We start from the raw sequence: 18,077 nt of genomic DNA on the forward strand, positions 1-18,077 counted from the left end.
GAAATTGCCACATTAATGTATGGATGCCAGTTAAATAAAGCAACCAGCAAATGAAGCACTTTAATGAATATTTCTTTCTTTAGCCAATCGAATTTAAGCCCATTGCCAGTCTTTTGCTGACCTCAGCACGCAAGTGACTGACCTAAAATGCCATGGGCTTTCGGGTCTCACCCCAAATGTCCAGCATCCCAACTGATTAACAAACCACCCAACTGACCGAACGAACAGGCATGCGACTGCCAACTAGCACACAGTGCGCCCTTGAGGCGTGTGAATTCTGTAGCAGCTACTCCATACACCATATGTACATATGTATGTATATCCAACCAGAGCAACGCTTATCCATAGTTGCTCTAAATCTCAATTTCAATCTCGAATGTATTAACACCACATTCAATATTTGCAATTCGACAATAAATAGAACAACACGCAATAGCTAATATACCCGCTACTACAGAGAGCAGCAAGCTTTTTCTTCCAATATACGAATATATATGAAATAGTCGCTTTACACTAGTCACTGGCGCCAAATGCTTACATATGTTTACTTGTATATACATACATATATGTACATACATATGTCGCAGTTTTGTTTGCTTGAGTGTCGTGTGGCAGCAATTTCGTTCGAACTTAACTCAAAGGCGTTGCTTTGTAGAAAGTTTGAGTCAAAACATTTTACAATTTGGTACTATTAAATAAATTGAAAGTAATTTAAAAACATATATTCAGATGTCAATACTTTTTGGTAATCAAATATATGTACATTAAATTTTTTGGAAATTAGAGTTCTCTCAACTGCCAATCATTTCACTCTGCTGCACAAATGTTGTAAAAGTAACGAATGTAGTGATTGAACGCCTATATAATTGCATATGAACTGATTATACAAATATGCACATATTAAGCACTAAATTATAAGGTAATAAATATGCATCTAAATTTAGTAGTTCTTTGACAGTTCAGTAAGAAGTTACTCATACGACCCACCAAACCCAAAGAGGGTCATATTCAAAGAGTATAGTGGCGCGAAATTTCATTTTAGCAAGGCTTTAATTAACTATGTATATTTTTACAATTAAATTTATAGCTCTCTGTATCTTTTCGGTGCGGTTGTCTCATGAAGTGGAAAATTAACTAATAATAAGTAAGGATATTCAGCAAATTTTTTCGTTTCATTGTTTTATTTGAGAAGGGACTGCATTAATTTCAAACAATTATCTCAACGAGAATGAATTCTACTGAATAATAAGAAAATATGGCATGTCAAAATGTGCCACTATTTTAAAAAGTACATACTTACTTTGTGACAAAAAAGTACTCGGAAATTGTGGATAAAACGCAAAATATTTAATTATCCAGATGTAATACGCTCATTCAAATGATTTTCCCAGTCCTCGAAACACTTTTCATAAGCATTTTTTGGTATGGCCTTCAGCTCCTTTAGAGAATTTTGTTTTATCTCTTCGATCGTCTGGAAACGGGTTCCACGGAGCTGCATGTCCAAAGAGACCTGTTTACGGTCCTCTGTTTGGAAAGAAGTCAAATGCATGTCCAAAGAGACCTGTTTACGGTCCTCTGTTTGGAAAGAAGTCATTTTCCGTGATCAAGCAAGTCCAAAGAGACCTGTTTATGGTAGGTACTCTTTAAACAAAAATTCAGCTTTATCGTAACGAGTCGAGCAAGAATGAGTTTCATACCCAAAATATCCACAAAAATCATTCGAACGGACTCGCGAGAGATGACAAGCCCTCTTGCCATTTCGCTAACACTTGCCTGGCTATTTTCAAAGACCATATCCTTCACTTTTTTTATTCTTTTCATAAGTTAAAGAGGTCAAAGGTCGTCCAGAATGAGACATGTCTTCAACGATCTCTCTAGACAGTCTTTGAAGGCTTCGTACCCCACTCGTAGCATTGTGTAAAAATCGCATCGCTCTACTGAGGTGTACCGATTTAAACAGCTACTGTAAACAAACTGGTTGACAGATGGCGCCTCCATATTGCAAGGCACCAGTAATTAAGAAAAGTCCTACCAACTCATTATAGTTGTGAAAATGTATCACGATTTTAAGAATGCCAGATATTTTACTATATTTTCCATACTCTCAGTTTACTTTGTTTTTGCACTTTTTATCATTGTTGTTATCCGTTTACTCTGCGACTTCCGAACAACAATTTCAATGTTGTTGTCATATATAAGAACTTTTGAAAGGATGACGCATTGGCAAAGACCTAAATTTCCAAATATTGATGAGTCTACTAATACCAAGAGCTTGTAAACTGGATTTGAGTTATTTCCTTTACTCCCCGAACCTTTGATTAAAAATATTTATATAGAAACATGTTCCTTCAAACAGGCCAGTATGTGATTTTAAAATAAATTCCGCTAAACTTGACCTTCTCTGCGACTAAAGTTACACTTATTTCATTTGTTTTTAAATCACGGTTCATTGCACAGGGACAGGCAAGTGCTGCCTATATATATAAAGGAGTAGGTTGTATGTCACTTTTATGTCTCTACCTACCAAGATTTTTTGTAATTATAACAACAATTATGACTTTTAATATTACCATATGATGTTATTGTTCTATATCTGAACTCGTTAAAAAAAGCGAAACTATTTACCTTTCTTCTCTTTTCAGGTATGTGAAATTGAATGTAACTACTCTAACTTTAAACACAAAACTGTAAGTGAAAATTTATATAATAAGATAATAGATAGACTAAGTAGGCATTTTTACGAACCTTTATGAAGATTAGCATAATTTATAGCATACGAATCGGTTTAAAGAAAATCACATTTTTTTGACAACATCGTTTTTTTTTGTTTTGAGGCAGCTGCCATTTTAAACGATACAGTAATTAAAACAACCTTCAACTTTTTGATACCATTTTTGTAGTACAAATTGTCTTTCGCTTTAAAGTAAGCCTCAGTCGCGGTTTCTATTTCATTGTCCCTAAGTTTCTTTCCAGTGATCATTCTCGTGGTAACTGAGAACAATACTGCCTCTCTCTCTCTACTCCAGAATTTAAGAAACGATAAATACTAAAACATTTCTAAACCAAATTAATGGCATTCTGCTATAATTTCCATTGATTTTCATATGAAGAAAATATTTTCTTGCCTCAAATGGGAATGATTTAATATTTCCAATGTTGCTATATAATAGTCGGAGCTCTATACATTCATTCGATACTTTTGGCATAACTAAATTTTCAAGACCAATAAGCCTAAACGATATCTTGATATGAATCAAATATTTATCTCTCCTCTTTTGAACGGAACGGCTCAAAACCTCTTTTTGCTATCACTAGTACTTTGTTTTGTGAAAAAAGTAAAGAAGTTTCAAAACTCTTTATCTCACGAATCAATTGTTCACCAGCTCCGGAAATATATATGTATACACGTCTTTTGAAGGTTAGGTCTATCTTAAAAGCATATGGTTTAATTTATCTCATAGAAACGTTTTGAACTTTTCATCTTAAACTTTCAGTTATAATTATTTTTTCACAAACGATGTTGCTGACTTTATTACTGGTCATATTGGTATATATGGAAATATGTTTAAAATTAATTGAAGACCAACCTTCTCAATGATAACAACAGGATTAAATTCCTTTGACCATCGCTGAACGCCGCCTCAAACAGGTTCTGTTGCTCCACCGACATGTTCCCTCCGGGTCTGACACTGTCGCCTTTGCGTAAGACTCCCAATTCCCCTCTGTCTCATTAGTAATGATTTTATTTTTATTCTTCAATCAAGCTTGATAGTCTTTTGATGTTCCGCTCAGTCAGTTCCTTGAAAGCGGGGTGATGCTTCGCTCTGTTGTTACTGTTATTGGTGTTTTGTTGTTGAAGCAACTTGCTTCGCCTTCTTGGCACATGGTAGTAACCTCGAGTGGTAGAAGTTGTTTATCTGGCTCCAGAGGTCTCTTATTTTCGGGGAAGACTACACTGCACTTAGAGCTGGATTCCGCAGCCAGTATTCGTTGTTGGCGTGCTGCGTTTCTAGCGACCTCGAAGCGTTTGCCAGTCTCTCGGACAGGATTGCCATTTCCAATTAAAGTGGTGCTTGATGCACTTTTTCGTTTATTTGAGAGCCTCCAGAATCTGTGGTCCTGTCGCAGCCAAAGCTGTGGGTGGACTACCACTTGCGTGGTTACCCCCTGAAGTATGAATCCTTTGATATCTTCTTCGCTCATATTGGCTCTGTGCATGTTTTCCTCATGCTGAAAGTGGATGTATTTTTCAAAGGGAAGAAGCGAACAATCTTCCTCATACTTACCGCGGCTAGTATATAACCAAATATTTACAAGAAAGATAATCAGCCACCGTTCCGCACATGTGCATAGATTATAAAAGGTTTCCTACTTCTGAGAACTCAACTTCTTTGATCGTCATTCAGGTTGTAAACCTTTCAATTCAGACTGAAAAGAGGAGTTTAAGGCATCTGTTAGTGAGAAATGTTGTTGTGGGGGAATAACTAAAATGACACAGCATTTATGCGAGCCATTTGAAACACTACACGCTTGTACCAACACAACAAATTGATCGAATTCTTCCTGAGCAAAGCAAATATGCAACTTTCGGAGCGCAGTGTACCCAGCTTCTCTTCAGCAAAGTGCTGACGCGAGTTTTTAATAAGATTTACTAGAAAAACATTTTCTAAAGTATGCGCCACAGGCGAAAAGCGGCACTAGCGAAGCATAGTCCACGTAGTAGTAGAAGAGTTTATGTAAAAGAGAAGCGAGAAGCTGCTATACACATACATACCAACCTTATTATCTCATCTAACATCAACGCAAAGCAATATTATGCGCTGTTAACGACAACCTCAAGCATAACCAGCCAAACTTTTCCGAACTCAAATACCACAACTTAAAAAGCAGGCAGTGGCAGCACTGGCAGCAGCCACTAGCCCACCAAACGGCTGGCCGCACAGGCAGCCCACAGCGTTGGCAACCGGTATTGAGGTCATCCGTTCACAAATTGAGGGCGAGCGAAAGTGAATGAAGAATAAGGAGCAAAGTAAATGCGTGTAAATGCCGATGATAGAGCAAAAAAAAAACGGAAGTGTGGAAGGAGTTTGGAAATAGTGAAGTGGAGTATTGGTAATATTATTATCAAAGTTTTCAGTTTGCTGCTTTCAGCTACGCGCCACTACCGTCCCAACTAACGGCAATTCGCTGTCAACTCATGCACAAGTGCCATCTTCTTCTTCTACTACCACTTCCACTACTGTTTGTACATCTTCTTGATTGGCTCAAAGTGTGTGCTGATCGAATCAGTAGATATTTGTGGCAGTGTGTGTGTGTGTGTGTGACAAGGCACTTTGAGCTTCGTCTGTAAATTCCATTTATTTCTTGAAAATTTGGCCCACTAAAAATTAGTATTTGAACACAAATATACACACGCAAATTTCAGTTTATAAGTGGGTATCGAATGTGCGAAAAATTGCTCCTGATTGAAGCGCCAACCTGGAGCTGAGTGCCAACAAAGCGCTCTGGCGTTGACGCTTTCTGCGCTTGATGCTTCGTGTATTTGTAAGTGTGTGTGTGTGTGTGCGTCATGTGCACTCTGCCGTGCTGTCAGCATAACGACTTGTTAATGAGAGCGAAAAAAAGCTGTCTGCAGACATTTTATGTGGCGCGAAAGCTAAAAAGCACTTGCGCGCAACCAACTCGAAACCAAGGCCGTAACTCACTTACCCACACCTTACCGCTTCGCACCCGTTGCACAAGTCAACAAGTGCAAAATTTGTAGCGTCTCACTCAACCTGAAAATGCCCGATAATTTTGGCCAACTAAGCGCCAAAGCACTAAGCGACTAAGACAACCGCAACGAAAGCATTTTGGGGTCCATCAACGGGAACATGCCGTCAGTGCAGAGCCTACGCTCAAAGCTGGCAAGTAGATATGTAATATTTTATGGTTGAATGGCGCATTTCATGTTGTGATTACTAAAATATTTATTGAAAATTGTGTAAAAACGAACTGCGCAAAAGGGCGAAGTCTAAAATATGAAATTTACTCATAAAATTGCACCCAAAGTGTAGTTGTGGCTACCTTTTTTTGCGCTTGTTTGGTGGCATTTTTACTTGCACATTTATTTGCATTTTCACTTCTCGCAGGAATTCTTACGTCCATCTGACGCTGGTCAACTCCTACGCTTGTGACTAAGCTGTTTTTTTTTTGTGGCCATTGGCTTGCTAATATTGCTAATGGTTTCTCAAAATAGGCGATGCGGACTGTTACGTCACGGGTCATTGTACGAAAGCAAGTACCATTAAGTGTGGCAATTGCAAAAGGATATTTAGAGCTCAATTTAAGTACAATAAAATTTTTCGATAAGACGAAATTACATATGTATAAGCGACAAGCATCCGAAATTATTTAAATTACTATCATTAAAATTGCGATACTTATAAAAATACATACTGAAGGGTTTGTCCGGAAAGTAATAGGACTGAGTGGATTTAAATAAATTATTGAACCAATCGTTACAATTCTTTAAAAACTTTAAAATTTGGCTCCTTCTGCGTCGATATAGCGCTGCCAGCGCGATTTTCAAGCATTGAAGGCGTCACGGAAGGCATTCTGCGGAATAGTCTTGAGAGGTGATTAGATCCCCTCTGTCGTCTCAAAATGCTTGCCACATCTGGGCTATAAGGCGGCTTCGGATCCGTTGGGATGCGTCCTTGGTTAGATAGCTGTTCACAAAAAAGGCGGTGTAAGCCGGGGCGTTGTCGTGATGCAACTTCCAATCGGCTGCGATGTCTTGTCGGACCCGATTGACCCTTCGTTTCAGTCTTTTGAGGACTTCGACGTAAAGCTTGGCTTTGACGGTTTGTCCAGGAGGAACAGGTTCATAGTGGACGGTGTCTTTGATTTCAAAAAATACAATGAGCATCGTTTCCACTTTGAATTTGCTCTCCAAAAAGACATGGTGATCATATCAAACATCTGTCGCAGATTTACCGAGTTTTACACAGAATTTAATCGTGTACCTCTGCTCTAACGAACGCTGCATTTTCAGCTTGCACCACTCACAGAAACGCTCTCCAGGTGCTCGGAGACAACTGACCAGCCACTCGTTTGTTAGCTAGGAACGCCCTCTACCGAATCCAGTCGGTGCGCGTATGCTCCGAAGTACAGTCGCAGCAGAAGAAAATCAGTCATTATTTTCCAAACAAAAACCCTGTATTAATGAGAGATTTATGCGGAAATTCAATTCGATGGCCTAAAAATATTTTTCTGAAACCAGATTTGTTTGTGTTTTTTGTTGCCATTTTAATGTAATTTTAATGGCTTTAAACTGAAATAATCAATTTTCACTACAACCTTATTAAGTATAAGTTATTAAGTTTATAAAAAAAATATGTTTTAATTGTTTATATCATTGATGTTTTTACCATTCACAAGAGCTGTGTAATGTCTTACATGAAAAAACTCATTAATTTCAATGGGACATTTTTCCAAGAGAACAGAAGAAAGTAATTGAAATGAGTAGAGAAATGGAGATCGAAGAAAAAATAGGGAACTTTCTCATAAATATCAGTATCGAAAATCTGCAGGAAACGCATGTTCATATTTAATTTTTGGGGGCACATCTACTGTGAAAATTTTAAACTTTTTCTCCATAGGTTATTCCGTTGAAAATGATATACTAAAATTTTTAATTGGTTTTTCAAGTAGTTTCTGAGTTATCACCCCTAGCTAGCTTAGTTCAAACAGCTCTATATGTTTATCTTTAAACACGATTTTCTCAAAACTACACAACTAAAATATTTTTCCAGTGTTTCTGTCGTCCATTTTATTATTTACCTTTTTTCTTCAAATATTGACAACCTTCTTTCTACCTTGTTTTGCATTATTTTTGAATAAAAATGTTTAATTTAATTAAACTAATTTATTGGCTTAAATAAATAGAAAAGAGTTAGTGCTTCAAAAATATTCCCACTCTTTTCCAATGCCAGCGAAATCAAATTGCAGCAAGTTTGTGCCAGATTTGTAGTTGATTGCAATTAATTTCAAATTTTCGTTTTCATTTGTGTTGGTTCGCACACAAACTTGCACCTAGCCGACGCGATGATTACATACTCTCATTCACATGCTTTCCACCGAGAGAAGATACATACATACATACATACATACTTATGTAGTTGAACAAATTATAATAGGAAAGAGTGTGTTTCGTTGTGGAAACTTTCCTCTACCGTTAATTGTTTGTCAAAGATAAATGAATGCACGTTCACTGGAATTGTGGATAGTGTTTGAAAAGGCTCTCCAAGGATAATGCCGAAATGTATGCAATAAATGTTTCTGTTGAGTAAATAGATCGAACATATTAAGCCAAGAACGTAAAAATTAGGAACGTACGGTATTTTGCATTTAATATTTTTAGCATTTTGTAGCATACTTTTCTGCTAGTTAGTCTAGAAATCTACCAGCTTTCCAATGATTTATTATGAACTTCACTCGCTATATCCGTAACTGTTACTTTATTTCCTCAGTCTCGTTTGCGCATCAGCAGTGTTAAGTTCTATTTGTTTGAGCGTGTTGCAATTTGCTTGATTCAGTGTTAAAATAATTTTTTGATTGTGATTTTAATTATTGAATTGTGCTTTTACACTATTTATAACTAGTTTATGCGCATACTTATTGAAAATAAGAAGGTATGTTAAGTATTTCAATTATCTCCTAACATATTTTAATTATGCATACAAAATTGCAATGCAGCTTCACAAGATGGCCGACATTTGACGAGTCGTAGCACTAAATGCATCAAAAATTGTGAAAACTGAAAAAATGTTGCTAACGAAAAAGTAACGAGTAGCTCAAAGTAAGAAGCCATTTTGGAGAAGAAATGTGGGAGTAAATTTGAGTAAATGATATTTCAGTTAATAGGAAAAATAGGGTGAGTCAAGTTTTGTTTTTTATTTTTCTTATTTTTTCATTTTTCATTTTCTTTTGTATTATTGTGCTTTATTTTTATTGAATTTCGCTTTTTTATTATTTTGTATTTATTTTATACTATTGTTTTTGACAGTTCAAAAAATTTTAATAAATTAATTTTATTTAACATAAATATTTATCGTAAGCTAATAAAATGTACGTTCTGTTGCGATATTTTCCTGAAATTTTTAAATTTCATTCAGTCAGATTTACTATTGAGCAATTTACAACCTGTCGTAAAGCATCGTAAAATCGTAAAATTATAAAAAAACAAGTGCAAAAATTTGTAATTTTACGATTTTACGATGCTTTACGACAGGTTGTGAATTGAACATATGTATGTTTCAATTTGGTTAAATGTTCGATTCACTATTAAAGTTAAAAATTTAGATATTTTCTTAAGAAAATGAATTTTTTCATAGAGCTTACGGGAACGCTTTGACTGTTTATCAGTTTAATTTTAAAGACAAATAAATTGATAGAATGTCAATTAGTCTCTCTACTTTGTCATTTTAAAGGGCACACAAACATATGTATGTATGTATGATAGTCTAACAGCCTAAAAAGTTGATTTTTAAGAATTAAACAAAAACTTTACTGTATCAATTGTTTAAATTTAAATGTATTCATATTTATACATGTTTTGGGACTACACAGTCAAATTTTTGAAGAAAAACTTTAACTTTACATACATATGTACATATGTATGTACTAGAGCGCTAAGAAATTGCCGTCCGGTGCTGCAGAGACTACGGCTGAAACCTAAAATTAACTCTCACGGGAATTGTCCATAAAATGACCTAAGGGTGCAGAGGTACAAAAATTTACAAAATGGTGACGATTTTAAAAAAATCAAGTTGAATTGGACATGGATGGAGAACTATACACAGAACACACACACAGAAAAAATCATTTTTTTTTTCATTTAAAACTAGGTGTGATTCTTAGATCTTCTCAAAGCTATATGAAATTCTACTATTATAGCCAGAATCCGTCAGGGCGGTTTGCAAATAATAATTAGTATTTCAATAAAGTCTTATTAGCAATTTTGACCGTAAGAACAAGTTAAATCTTTATTTGTTACTTTATTTTTTCAACAAACAATAGTTCTATTTTACGACATATTGTGTTTTATTCTGATAAAAGCTCAATGCCTATTTTTGGGCAAAGTTATCTTTCTTTTGCCTTGTGGTAATATTTACATAGAATAAATCAAATAATTTTTAACTCTTCATTACTTAATATCCTTGCATAAGATTTAGATTTCTGTACTTTTAAGTAAATAAAACTTTGGTTGAGTGTTTTTCATACGAAACATTGAAATCTAAATCAACAATTCACAGTGTTTTTCAAATATGTGTAATATTCATATTTAATTTAAGCCTTGTAGTAACACAATAATATTTATTTCAAAACACAAACGGATTATAAAATTGTGTCTATTGAATATTCAATTTTATTTGTGAGTTTTGAATTATTTCATTTTTATACCAACAAAACGCAGTTTGTTACTTATTTATTTTATTTATTTTATTTATTTTATTTATTTTATTTATTTATTTATTTATATTTATTTATTTTATTTATTTATTTTATTTATTTTATTTATTTATTTTATTTATTTATTTTATTTATTTATTTTATTTATTTTATTTATTTATTTTATTTATTTATTTTATTTATTTTATTTATTTATTTTATTTATTTATTTTATTTATTTTATTTATTTATTTTATTTATTTATTTATTTATTTTATTTATTTTATATACAATATTTATCTCCTACATTTCAGTTTAAATTTTATAAAATCAAAAAGCAAAAAAAAGCTTCCTTTAAAACAAATGTGAAACAAAAATTTTATTTAGGGGACACCCGGGTTTGAACCGGGGACCTCTCGATCTGCAGTCGAATGCTCTACCACTGAGCTATATCCCCACATACTAGAAATGCGCCAAATGCACAAAACACTACGCTGGCTGACAAACGTTCTATCAATAAGCACTCACAATTCTTTGTTCACACATGTGGGTGTGTGTGTAGATATATGTTTATTTGTTATTTGTTCTACAAGCTGGGTGCATAGTACCAATTAATTTTTAGTTTGTACAAACAAAATCACTGATAAATTGGAAATTTTAGTTGACATTATCAGAATTAAAATTATCATCAGCGCATATGTTGTACTTATGTATGTAAAAATATATGTATGGATGAAGCTTTTTTGTAATTATTTTGCATACATACGTACATACTTAACGGCAATTTTTAAAGCGTTCCGCTGTTTTTTTTTGGTCATATAACTTTATCTTTGAATTTTAAGGAAGGAGACGAAAACTTAAAATATTTAATTTTGTACATAAACATATGGACATACATACATACATGTATGGACATACATTTGTATGTTCGTATGTTTCAATTGATTAATATTAGATGACGTAATGTGGCAGACGTATTTTAACATTTTAGACATATTGCGTTGATTAGATATAGTGCATACATATGTACATATGTATGTACAAAGTATGTATAAACTCATATCATATGTTCATGTTAGCGTTTGCATTCATATTAGGGTGCTTCAAAAATAATTTTATTATACTCTGAACAGGGTATATTGAGTATGCCACAAAGTTTGTAACTCCCAGAAGGAAAATTCGGAGACCTTATAAAATATTTATGTGTATGTATATGTACACACATTGTGACAAAAGAGTTCGGGAAAAATGTAAATAAAACGCAAAATATTTAATTATTCATCAATATTTATTTTGTCGCCTTCAAAGTAATCCCCACCAGATGTAATACACTTAAGCCAACCATTTTCCAGTCCTCGGAAACACTTTTCATAAGCACTTTCTATGGTGGTATACAGCTCCTTCAGCGAATTTTTTTTTTTTTATCTTTGCGAACGACTGAAAACGGGTTCCATTTCGATGATTGTTGACTTGTTTGCATGTCAAACTCATAAACCCATGTCTTATAGTTATAATGCTCTCCATAAATGTGGAATCGGAATTCGCGCTATCAAGCATGTCCAAAGATACCGGTTTGCGGGACTCATTTTGGAAAAATTCAGTTTTGTCGGGACGATTCGAGCAAGAAGTTTCATACCCAAAATATCGACATAAATCATTATAACGGACTAGCGAGAGATGCCGAGCTCTCTTGCCATCTCTCTAACACTTGCCTGCGATTATCATGCTCCATATTCTTCACTTTTTTTGTCAGTATTTCCATCAGTTGAAGAAGTCGATTGTCGTCCAGAACGAGGCATGTAGTCAACGATCTCTCGACCGTCTTTGAAGGCTATGTCCCACTCGTAGGGCTTGTGTTTTTAATAAAACTGAATCACCATTAGCCTTTTCCAACATTCGCAATAATTCCGCACAGAAAATTTGGTTAGAAATACAAAATTTGAGACCAATTCTTTATTCAATATTTTAATTCATTGCAATAATCGCAACGCACTACTGAGGTGTACCGACTTGAGCAGCTGCTATAAACAAACTGGTTAACAGATCGCGCTCATATTTGTCACAGCAATTAAGAAGAGTCCTGCCAACATCGCAAAATACATTTTTTTGAGATATCATTTACCCGGGGAATATAATTTACAATTTCAGGTGTACTTTTTTGCCGCAATTTATAGTTGAAAAGTAGTCCTTAGTCGGAAAGTTTGAAGCTGGTCCAACAAATAGTTTCGGGGATACGATTTTCAGGATTTTTGACTAAGAGGTTTCGAAAATTCTTAAACTCGTTTTAACGCCTTTTTTTATACAGTCGGAAACTCCGAAAGGGTTAGACTGATCGATTTGATATGTTTGAAATTTTCACACGAAGTTTTTAGATATTATTTTAGATATTTTTTTTTTTTTTTTTTTTTACGAGATATACGACGACATCGACATAGTTCAGCGAATTAGCAGACAGGTCATGTTGTCCGGATGGACGAAAACACTCCAGCTCTGAAAGTATTCGACGCAGTACCCGCCGGGGGAAGCAGAGGAAGACTTCCACTCCGTTGGAAGGACCAAGTGGAGAAGGACCTGGCTTCGCTTCGCTTGGAATATCCAATTGGCGCCACGTAGCGAAAAGAAGAAACGACTGGCGCGCTGTTGTTAACTCAGCTATAATCGCGTAAGCGGTGTCTACGCCAATTAAGAAGAAGAAGATAGTATTTTAAATGAGCCACACTGAAGTGTAAATATATAAAATTCTTCACTACCAAAAATCATTATACGAAGGTCCACATTGAAATCCGCTAGGGCAAAGGGGTATCCAAAATTTTTCACAATTATTAAAGTAATTTTTTTATTTATTAATTAAATAAGATGGCTCCCCAAAAACAAAATAAAAAACGAAATTACTAAAAAATTCGTTTACTTGCAAGTGAATATCTAGCAACCAAAAACCTGCCCTGATTTATTTGCACAAAATTTTTCGAATGGCTACTTAACCAATGAAACTCAATATAAAATAAATTATGAGAGAGTTTTCGACTTTCCCATGAATGCATCACATTCTCTTTTAAATAGTTTTACTTACTATAAATCACTTTAAAGTTCTACTTCGGCGAAAATAGAGTAAGGCCATTTCTTAATATTACTTCACACACCTTTCTTTGAAACTGACACTTTTAAGGATTTAAATACATACATACATACTCGTATGTACATTGCAAGAGCATACTTAAGTTCAAATAAAGTTTTTCTTTGTGGTAATTTTTTTTCTTTGCTCCACAAAGATTATTGCCCTCCCAAGAATGGGCCGTATGCAAGCGGCGCATTTTAGAGGCTATTATATAAAACTTTCGAAATGAATGAAAATTGCATAAAAATGCATTGCCATGAAAATTTAAAAAAGTTACCAAGAAGCCAAGTGCTTTAGGCGCACAGCAAAGCCGCTTCAGGCACTTGTGGCGTTAAGCTGAAGGGGCCCCAAGTAAATCACCTTTTGCTGAGGGTGAACACATATACACATACATATGTATCTATGGTATATAAATTTGTATATATGTACATATACATACATATATCTTTGTATATATGTATATGCATTTTAGATATTACTTGGTGGAAATGAACGTTATCACCGTGAATATTTCGCAAGCAGTGTAAAGACCAACCGAAAAACCAACAACGCCAACCGGATGTGCACGTTTCTTTTTCGCACTTAATTCACAAGCCTCTTGTGGGCCTCTGTCAAGTTGCTTGTTTGCCGGCTGCTGTGAGTATTTTATTAAGGCTCGTTGTCTTATGCTTACTTTATCATTTTTGTTATGATATGTGCATACTATGTACATTAGGGTGAGCCAAAAATTAAACCCATCGCATTGATTGGTTAAAATGCATCTCTACAAGGCAAGTTTGGTTTACCGAAACTATGATAGCATTCACAGGTGATTTTCTTGTAGCAAAAAAGGTATGTCCTGTTTTTGATCGGGCAGTTTGTATGGCAGCTCTATGTTCTAGTGGTCCGATCTTATTAGGGAAAAAAGTAAGTGTGCAAATTAAGGAACTAGTTCGCGTATATATAGACAGATGGACAAGGCTACTTAGACTAATCTAATCAGGCTGATCATTTATATATATGACGGGGTTTTCAATAGGGACGCCACAAAATTAGACCGATAGGGACAGTAAATGACGCCATGTTTTTTCCGCTCTCTAGTAAGGTTTGCCCTTTCATCATGGAAAGCAGTTCGATCTAACAACGAGTCGATATTATTAAAATTTATTACGGGAGTCAGTGGCCTCAACTTTAAGAGCGCTACGTCCAATTTATGGACGTCATAATTGTCCTGTCAGATCAACAATTGAGCGTTTAGTGAAAAAAGTTGAATCCAAAGGCGACAAAGAAGTGCCGATAGTGTCGAGAATATTGCTGCCGCTAGCGCATCAATTGAGGAAGAACCAAATCAGTCTCTCACATGTCGTTCTCAAGCGTTGGGCATCTCAGTGACGTCGTTGTGGCGAATTTTGCGAAAAGATCTTGGCCTACATCCTTACAAGATCAAATTGACACAAGAACTGAAGCCGCTTGGGCTGAGCAACAATTTCAAAATGATGATTTTCATCGAAAAATCACCTTTAGCGATGAGGCCAATTTCTGGCTGAATGGCTTCGTCAATAAGCAAAATATACGTTATTGTTGAGGCAGAAATCCACATGTACTGCAAGAGTCACCATTGCATCCCGAAAAAATTACGGTTTCGTGCGGTCTATGAGGCGGCGGCGTCATTGGGCCGTACTGCTTTCGTGATAATCAAGAACGGCACGTTACTGTGAATGAGAATCGCTACCGCTCAATGAGAACCGAATATTTTTGGCCAGAATGGGATGATATGGACATGGACAATGTGTGGTTTCAAAAGGACGAACGTGTTATATCAATGAATAGCCCAGTCAATTGGCCGCTTCGGTCGTGCGACTTGACGCCTTTGACTTTTGTAGCGCTCTTATCAAAAAACTTACAGGATCTCCGACGTTTCTTTCTGAATGTTAAAAACTTGTTTGGCAAATTTAATAGAAATATCCCTGCAAGCAAAAATTTTAGGTTGACTTTAGCAGGTGGCAGTGAGAGTTCATAGCTTCTCATATAAATAACATGTAAAAGAACTTTATTTTTATAAAAAACTATACCTTTTTGGGATAAAACTATTTACATTGTCGATTTTTATAGAGCAAAAAATTTCCTAAAAAAACTACCTCTGACAAATTCAATTAAATTTTTGATTCAAAAACTCGTACATAAATTTGAAAACTTCGAAAAGCAATATTTTTCCACAAATAAGTTAATTTAAACCCATAAATTCGATCATTAGTTTTTGACACACCCTAATGTTGATTGAAATATATGGGTGTAAGTATGCGTATACCGTTTCGCATATCTTTATTCAACTCACTTCTGCAGTAAGGCCAATGAGTAAATCCCTAAAGTAACACACATGGGGCTTGACTGACAAAAAGGAACAACAACAAAAAATAAAGAAAGAAAATGATTGTGCATAAGAAATATGGAAATTCGTTATTTAACCTGGAAACGACACAAGGCTTGAAGAAGCTAACGAAAAAAGTCGCATTGAAGCAAAATCAACAGTTGCAACAGCAATCAGTGCTATGGTGGGAAAAAAGAATAACAATAAAAAAGCACAGGAAAAAACAACAAAAACAGAAACAACCTCACTGCAAACGATACATTAGTAATATTCGTCGTATTGGCAACATCCATGCAGCCTTTCCGCCTCAATTGCTGCCATCCGTTGTGCCATCTTCCATTCATCTTTCGCCCAGTCATGCGTTTACCCTTGGGAATTTCGCCGGCTTTGGCTTTGGCTTTTCTCTTTTGCCACTTCTGTAGTTGCCGCCAACTTATACTTGCTTTGTGTTGTTGTTCTTGTTTTTGTTGAAATTCTTGTTGTTGTGTGCAAGGTGTGCACACCGTTACTCATTGACAATAGGTGGTAATGATGTTGCTGATGTTGGTAATATTCATAGTTGTTGCCACTTTTATGTACTTGCTTGTTTATATTTCCTTTTAACTGTCATGCATCATTGAGTAAGCGACTAAGTGAGCGAGTTAGTGTGACTAGCGCGTGCCTCTTGCGACTACATTGTCGATATTTGTCTCAATTTTCTTTTATTTTGACTTGTAAAGGTGTATTTTGTAAGTGTAATAAGTATTTTAAGTATTGTTTTTTTTTTATTTGTTGTGGAATGTTATACCTTGGGGAGACGGTAATTGTGGTTAGCTCACTTGTGGAAGAGCAAGCAAACACAAGTGAAGTGGAAAGTTTTAGAGTAAATCAGCTGAGAGGATTATTGTTGGTTTCCGACCTAATAGCGATAGTGGCGCCTAATATACAGGGTTGCGAATTTTTTGGTTGAACTTTTTTGGATTTAAAATTCAATTTTCATTTTTTTGATTGCGATGTTGGAATTAAAATTCATTTCTTTATCCACGATGTTTGAGATTAAAAATTTGAAATTGAGAATATAATTTTTGTGATTTGAATCAAATACGCAAACGTGAAAAAATGTGAATTCTAAAACAAATTCTTTTCATTTTTTAATTATTTGCATGGGTCTAAAATTTTTAATTCTTATTTTTTAATCCGGTAGTTGGGGTTAAAATTAAAAATAATAAATTATTTAATTTATTTTTTAGTCCGGTAAGCGAAATTAAAAAATCGTTTCTGGGATTACAAACGAATAAAAATTATTCAAGAAATATGTAAGTCTTTCCGATTTCATCAATTTTCATTCCAGGTTTTGATAAGAAAAATGTTTTTTGTAATTGTTCCCCTAATTTTTAAATTAAAAACTATTTTGTCAATTTTAAGTTTTGATTTTGCAATCAAAAGTTTCTTTAGTAAGAGTATTTAGGATTTTTTAAAATACATTTTTAATCTGAATTTTTTTAATTAGAAAATTCGGATATTATTATTTTTTACCTTTATGACGAATGACCAAAGTTGCAAATAATGTATTATAAATACAATTAAATTAACAGTTAAATTAATTTTTTTTGTTCTGCATTTCTAAAAATTATTTCTAAATTTATAATCCCCAAAATCAGATAAAAATTAAAAATTTAACTAAATGCACAATAGAAAAAAAATTGGTTATCTTTGTAAAAGAAAAACTTAAATTAAAAGAAGTTTAACATACTTTGTCTTTTTAGATTAAACTATTTTTAATTATAGTGTTTCAATTAAAAATATGTAAGTCTTTCCCTTTTCATCAATTTTCATTCCAGGTTTTAATACGGAAGATTTTTTTTGGTGTTCTAATTTTAAAATTAAAAACTATTTTATCAATTTTTAGTTTTGATTTTAAAATTTTTTGTAATTAAAAAATTTTGGATTAATAAAAAAACTTGATGAATTAAATAAATTTAATAAATTAAAAAATTAATTACAAAATTCGCATGCCTGGTTATGACCAAGAATTTAAGGGGGGGTAAGGTTTTGAAGGTAAAAAAAGACATTTGTTGCGAATTTATTTCTTGTAAATGAATTGATTAATTTTATTCGGACCTTCTATACATTATAGAGCATACTTTTGACAATCTAGGGGAATTTTTTCATGCAGAAATGTTGAAACTTAAGCCGGTAACA

The 18,077-nt window shown here is 34.3% G+C and overlaps 1 protein-coding gene and 1 non-coding gene across 5 annotated transcripts in view; one reads left to right on the forward strand and one right to left on the reverse strand.

Moving 5' to 3' along the window:
• The window catches only part of LOC120775277 (glutamate receptor ionotropic, NMDA 2B), a 216,941-nt gene that overhangs the window by 123,576 nt on the left and 75,288 nt on the right, over positions 1-18,077 (forward strand). The window contains exon 1 of one of the 4 annotated variants that reach the window (XM_040105376.1): positions 8,804-8,917. The exons of the other annotated variants lie outside the window; for them this stretch is intronic. The gene's annotated coding sequence lies outside the window, so the exon portion shown is untranslated. Of the gene's footprint in view, positions 1-8,803; positions 8,918-18,077 lie in introns of those variants that run through there. 4 annotated transcript variants of the gene reach the window in all.
• Trnac-gca lies at positions 10,820-10,891 on the reverse strand. The gene has a single exon. It is a non-coding gene; the product is annotated as a tRNA-Cys (tRNA).

Source organism: Bactrocera tryoni, chromosome 4 (assembly GCF_016617805.1).
Source record: "Bactrocera tryoni isolate S06 chromosome 4, CSIRO_BtryS06_freeze2, whole genome shotgun sequence".
Taxonomy (NCBI): Eukaryota; Metazoa; Arthropoda; class Insecta; order Diptera; family Tephritidae; genus Bactrocera; species Bactrocera tryoni.